Here is a 7,109-nt window from a genome sequence, read left to right as displayed (position 1 = left end):
GAAAACGTAACTGCAAAAATCAATGAACAATTTGAAAACAACAATAGACAAGTAGTAATAAATAAAGAATTAAACAAAAGAATAAATGAACTAAGCATAAGATGTAATGCTATATTAAAAACAACTTTAAAACATAAGGAATTTCAAGAACAAATAACATCAGTAATAAAATACAAAGTTCACATTTTTAAAGACGAATCATATAATCTTATACAAGCAATTGAATGGGCAAAACCTAACACCATAAACTCTATATTTTATCAGTAAGTAAAATTGAACAAATATTAGAAAACGAAAAATTGTTTACAAACGTTGAAGAACAACTTTGTACTTCATTAAAAATAAAATAAAAACAAAAAAAGACAAAATTAAAAATATATTTAAGTTCGAAAATATTATCAAATGCAATAATGCCTTGCACTTGTATTAAGATTTAAGTAACGATACTCGTTAACTCCTTTGTTAAATCACTTAAAACCCTACTGCAATACAGTAAATAGCCAACAAGTTCCCGACCACGAAGAAATTTTGACGGGTGCAATCCTCTTAAACGACTACACTGGCAGCATAAAAATAGACCAAGATGAAGTAGACCTGAAAGAAAGCTACCTCATACAATTTGAAAACTCTACAATAAGAAAACGCGATGACGAATATGAAGCCAGCGAGGTAAGATACGCAGAAGCGATTCCATCGCTCTTCCAGATGATGGCAGAGAAAACCAAAGCTGAGGAAGTATTACAACACTCTGGATACGCTACGAACTGACAACTACAAGGAAAACTCCATCAGCTTCGCACTTTCTGGCATATTGGTGATAACTTGGTATGGAAACTCAAATCTACTCCAAGATCAGAAAAAGCCTCAGAGGTACAGAAAGGCGAAATACCAAGCAACCGATCCAGCAGTTGCAGCGATACGACATCAACAACAGCCACGAACCAGCAATGCTAATTGCAAGGACTGGAATTACAACGAAAACGAGAACAACAACAAAGTAGCAATCGACAGAGCAGCGCCGCCGGTAGAACAACGAGCAGAAGTGTCTTCATTCTTTATTAAATCATAATGTTTAGTTTATTTTTTAGCAATTAACAAAATAAGTCGAGCTTGTCTCGTATTTATATTTTTTTTATAACTTCAAATAACCATCGTTCTTATTTCACATATGTATGTTAGCTTTAAGTCGCAATAAGAAGTTTCTTGTTCAACCTCAATGTATTGTAAACTTAGTTTTTAAAGACTCTTTTCTCAAGCAAGACGCGTAGCCCCCATTCTTGAAGCCCAAATAAAGTTCGTCTATAGGAAATTAAAAATAAAATCGTATGTTTAATTGTATTTTTACCCGGCAGGATATGTTCAAAAAAGTACTAAATCAACAAACAGTCGTGACCATTTAAGGATTTTAAAATTGTCCAAAGGTTAACGCGTACAACGTTATGACTTTAAAATACGTATCCGCCTAAAAAATCTACGTATCCGAAAGAAAACCTCAAAAACCCGTACTAAAACCCACGCGTGCAAACAAATAACAATTAATTATCGTCGGTGAACTTTCAGAAGCGCAGTTGAACCAGTTCCTAAATCATCTTAAACATGTGCAGCATTTGATAATGGAAGTGGAATGGAAATCAACGTAAGTTCGCAGAAGAACTTGAACGATGTAGAAAACAAATTTACAAAATTTGAACCAATCTTATATACCTTCAATCATAAAACCAAGCATAAATCTAATAATAGATCTAATAGTTTATGTATATGCAGGAACTAAGTATAACTCACAAAAAAACAAAATAAACCAAATAGACAACCCCAATGAAAACAGAAGTAATTTTGAAATAGATACAAGATTCAGACAAGCTCCGTTAATAAAATCTGAAACAACGAACCCTTTCAAAAATACAGGTAACATCAAGAAACTTGATGAAAAAAATGTTGAAGAAACAGAGGAAGAAAAGTCACTCATTATAAATCAAAATTTAAGAAGAAAGTAATTAATAAAAGCAAATATGACAATTCCAGGCCAATCGTTGAAATCTCCTATATTGCTGTTGTTATTTATACTATCAATTATTTGTACTCCTGTAAACACTCAACGAATTGAAGTTAACTCTATTCAAAACGACCAAGGATTGATCCTATTCATCCTATCATCAGCAATAGTCAATTCACCTGTATCTTTTGAACATCATTGTTTAACCATAAACGTGTCACAAATAGAAAATTCCTTTGACTTATTAGTACCCTCAAATAAGCTACTTAATGAATAAACTAGAAAATCAAATGACAGGTATTAGAATATCAAGTCGTACCAAACGTGGTTTATTCAGTTTCGTAGGATCTTCTTTTAAATTCCTTTTCGGTACATTAGATAATGAAGATAGAAAAACGTTTGAAAAATAAAATGAATATCATCGCACATAATTCAATTCAGGCAAGTAATCTTAATGAATATACAAATAAATTTAATCAATGCATAAATATAATAAATAACCAAATTTAAATTCTAGAAGAACAGTTTCAAATAGACTCTCGCATCGACAAGACGTGTCCACGCATAGTAATTTTTCGCGCGCTTATCCGTTGATCTCAGTTTTTGTAAACAAATAAGTCTCAAAGAAGAAACAAAAAAGTGCCGTTACCCGATAAGCGTTTGTTACTCGCTACGATGCGGAGAGATGACGCTCCAGACAAAAACAAATTTGAGCACAGATTTGTTGTTGTTAAACGACTAGATGACAACTCAAAGTCAAATGTTTCACCGTTTGTTATTAAGAAAATTATTGACCACACCTGCGGCGGTGAACTTCTTTTTGCAAAGAAGACCCGCGACGGAAATTTATTAATCAAAACTAAGAATGAACACAAGCCCAAAAATTGGTAAAGATGACAACATTTAGTGTTTTCCCTGTGGAAGTTAAAGAACATCTCTCGCTTAACTCTTCCAAAGGAGTTATTTACTCCAATAACTTGCGACACCTTGATGAAGAAGTTATCAAAAACGAGCTTACTGCTCAAAATGTTACCCAAGTGAAAAAAATCAAGAAGAAGATTAACGATCAACTAATTAAAACAGGCCTATTAATTTTAACTTTCGGAAGCGCCTCTTTTCCGAAAAGTATTAAAATTGGTTATGAATCAGTTAAAGTGAGGGCATTTATTCCACCACCACTACGTTGCTACAATTGCTTTAGATTTGGACATATTTCAAATTTATGCCGCAACAAAAAAAGACAACGAACAATGCTCAAATGGAAAACGCTGCATCAATTGCAACGATACAAAATTACTGGACTGTAATCACACCAGGAAATATAAGCGATCAAAACGCTAAAAGCAACCTAGATAAAATTAATGATAGTATAAACACTTCTCAACTAACCTTTTCCAATTTAGTTCAGAGCAGTACCCCTATCCCACCTTTTTCTAAAAATATAATTGACTACAATGACATAACAATTGACCCTAAGACAACATCTAACACTGAACTCCCGTGTACCTCTAAGCTTTTAACCCCAAACTCTTTAGTAAAAATTCTCCCTAGAGCCACCTCTAACCGAATGAAAAGACAACTTAAAGCTAAAGCAAACGTTCAATCTAAATCTTTAAAACAAAATATGAAACGATCTCCAGATTCTTTCCATCTTTAGCATCTCACTCCATTCATCCAATACCCATAAACCACACAATGATCTCGCGCAACTTTCTGCCATCTTATGGTGGTGTCGCCATACTTATTCATAACTCCATTCAATACAAAGAAATTTGCCTCTCTACAGAATTCGATGCCATCTGCGTCGAAATCTGTTCAAAAAAACAATTAAATATTATTTCTACCTACCTCCAACCTAAAGCTGTCTTTACGCTTGCCAACTTAATTTCTGTTCTTTCCCCTCCTAATAACAAACCTTCGTTTATAACTGGAGATTTTAATAGCTGGCACAAACGCTGGGGTTCCCCAGTCAACAATAAGAAGGGCCTAATTCTTGATAAGTTTTTAACCCAATCTAATTTAATCCTTCTTAATGATAAAAGCCTTACCCACCTCAGTACACATAACTCAGTACACTCTTACTCACATAGATCTCAGCTTCTGTACTCCGGATCTAGCAATTGACTCGGAGTGAAGAACCGAAGATTACTTCTTTGGTAGTGATCACTTGCCCATTATTTCTCGCCTTTTCCAGGACACTCAGTCCCATGCTAAAATTGTTAGACCGTCTTTTAAACTTAGTAAAGCTGATTGGAAACTATTCCAATCCTTGTCCAATTCAACCAACCTATCCCTATCAGTTCTAACATTAACAAAGAATCAGCCAACTTGAATAAAATTATTTTATTTAGTGCCCATCAAAGTATTCCCAAAGTTGCTCAATTAATATCAAAATCAGTTCCGTGGTGGAATAAATTTCTAGAAGCACTTAGCAACTCTACGTGGCGTACACTTAAAAGATATATTTCTACGGAAAATATCATCGATTTTAGAAAGAAAAATGCAGTATTCCGAAGGGCTCTAAAAGCAGCCAAAAGACAATCCATTTCTAAATTTACTGAAGAGATTAACCCTACTACTCCGGTCGTCAAAATCTGGAACAATATTAGTCGCTTTTGCGGTATGCATCCTACTAAGGGTATCCACTGTATTATCCCACCCTGTAATCAAAAAATCACAAGTCAACAGGATATTGCTGATTTCTTTTGCAATAACTGGTCCGTTCAGTCTCAAGACTCCTCATTTTCGAGTCTCTTTACTGTCAATAAAATTAGAACTTTTTCCGATTCACAAATTTACCCACATAGTAAACGTGCATATCCAATAGAAGTTGACATTAATTATACAGAATTCTCGGCTGCCTTCAATTCTCTAAAAGGCAAAACTCCGAGTTTTGATAGGATTAACTATCAAATGATAAAAGAGCTACCTATCAATGTCCATAAGAGACTAATTGATCTCTTTAACTGCATAAATGTATTCCTCAACAATATAAATTGAGTATTATAGTACCTATCTTGAAACCTGACAAAAACAAGAAAAAACCCATCGTCCTATCCGATATCACCGATATCTTGTGTAGCTAAAATACTAGACAAAATAGTAGCAAAGAGACTTTGGTGGTTTGTAACTAACTACAAACTGCTACACAAAAGTCAGATTGGTTATGGATTGTCTGTTATTTGCAGACCATCTTATCAACCGTACCCTTAGCTCAAAAAATCATGTATCTTTAATTTCGCTTGATTTTTGTAAGGCATTTGAAAAAATTGGCGTTCATGTAGTTATTGACCAACTTATTAATTGGAAAGTAGGCCCCAAAATAATTAATTACGTAAGAAACTTTATGACACACAGACGAATCAAAGTTAGAGTTGGTAATTACATCTCAAAAACTCATTCACTTAATAATGGCCTTCCGCAAGGCTCGCCAATATCGGTCATTTTATTTGTTATAGCATACCAAAAACTTGTTGAAATAATTGACATAAATAAAGAAATTCAAATCAGCGCTTATGCTAATGATTTCAATCTCCTTGTCAAATTAGATAAGGGGAAAAACATAATCATTAACCTTGATTCTTTAGCTCTTAATATTTCAAACTGGTTCTCCTACTCAGGAGCCAGTATTTCACTTGACAAATGCAAAACACATGCACATTTGCAATAAACATAACTGTCATTGCACCATCTCTTTTGGTAACTTCAATCTTCAAAATGTCCAATCGCTGAAAATGTTAGGCGTTTTCTTTAACGCCAAACATAACTGGAACTCACACATTGATTATCTTACAGATCCCCTTCATCAACGCCTCAATATTATCAAATGCCTTTCGAGTCTTAAATTTAATTGTAGCACCCTTACACTTATCTCTTCTTTTATCTAAAATCGACTTTGCACTTCCCCTTTATGGCTGTTGAACTACTAAGCTTTTTTAGTAGCTTTATTTGCACGTCTATTGTTTATAAATAAAACACGCGAGTTTCAAATTCAATTGTTTATTAAATGGTACATATGTAGAATGTTTGGAATGTTTCGCTGTGACTTGAGTAGGTACAAGCTTCGCCACCGACACGATTACAACAGATTACAATTGAAGAGTCAAACAAGAGTAAGGGCAATTAGCCGATCGAACTGCAAGCGATCGCTAACAGAGAGCATGCAGCGCTGCCGGCAAATGCAGCGCTGCTGGCAGACGCTGTTACAGCATTGCATTAACATGCGCTGTCTGCTGCTCCCGACAATGGCAATGCTCCTAAAACCACAATTAAAAAATAAATACAATTATACATAATAAAAAATTACCTTCCGCCCAAGAGTGGAAAACAATTTTCGACTATAGATAGAATCATCTCTACTCACAATTCATTAGGGATTCATCTTAAGCCCATTTCTAAACATAAATCTCCGCCTTGGAATCTACACCCAAAATCTATTAATTTATCTCTAAGCTATATAAATAAAAATTCAAATCCTCCTGAAATGTACAGTAAAGAGTTTGCTAGAATTCAGTCGGAGCAGAATCAAAACACAACTTTCATATACACAGATGGGTCTCAAATTAATGGCTCTACTGGTTATGGAATAACCACAACTCACACCATCCTCTCTTACGGTATTCTTTTCCGTACACAACAGTGTTTTCCTCTGAAATTATTGCCATTTATTGCCATATATATCATACTCCTCCTTTTACGCAGATTTAATTCGTAACCTTCTAATACGACTCCACCCTAAATTCACTTTGCTATGGATTCCCAGTCACATTAACATAACAGGCAATGAGTTGGAAGATCAAACAGCTAAAAAATTTTTCAGTTTCCGCTTGTTTATACTACCAACAACAACAGCAATGACATTAAAAAACACATTCAAAATAGTTTAATTTTATCCAATGGCAATTCCTTTGCTGAAACTTCAAATTGGTATCAAAGCACCAACTCCCAAAAATTAAACATCTGTAATTTTCTCAACAATAATCATATATGTATCTATTTCACGGCTAGAAGAAACGAAACTAATTCGGATTCGTCTAGGCCACTCTAAAATATTAAATTTAATTTAAAATTACGCTTTTTGTTGATTTGCGGGGGCGGGAGTGGGCGTGCCAAAAAT

This window comes from Drosophila albomicans, unplaced genomic scaffold (genome assembly GCF_009650485.2).
Source record: "Drosophila albomicans strain 15112-1751.03 unplaced genomic scaffold, ASM965048v2 utg000181l_pilon, whole genome shotgun sequence".
NCBI lineage: Eukaryota > Metazoa > Arthropoda > Insecta > Diptera > Drosophilidae > Drosophila > Drosophila albomicans.
This window is presented reverse-complemented; position numbering follows the sequence as displayed.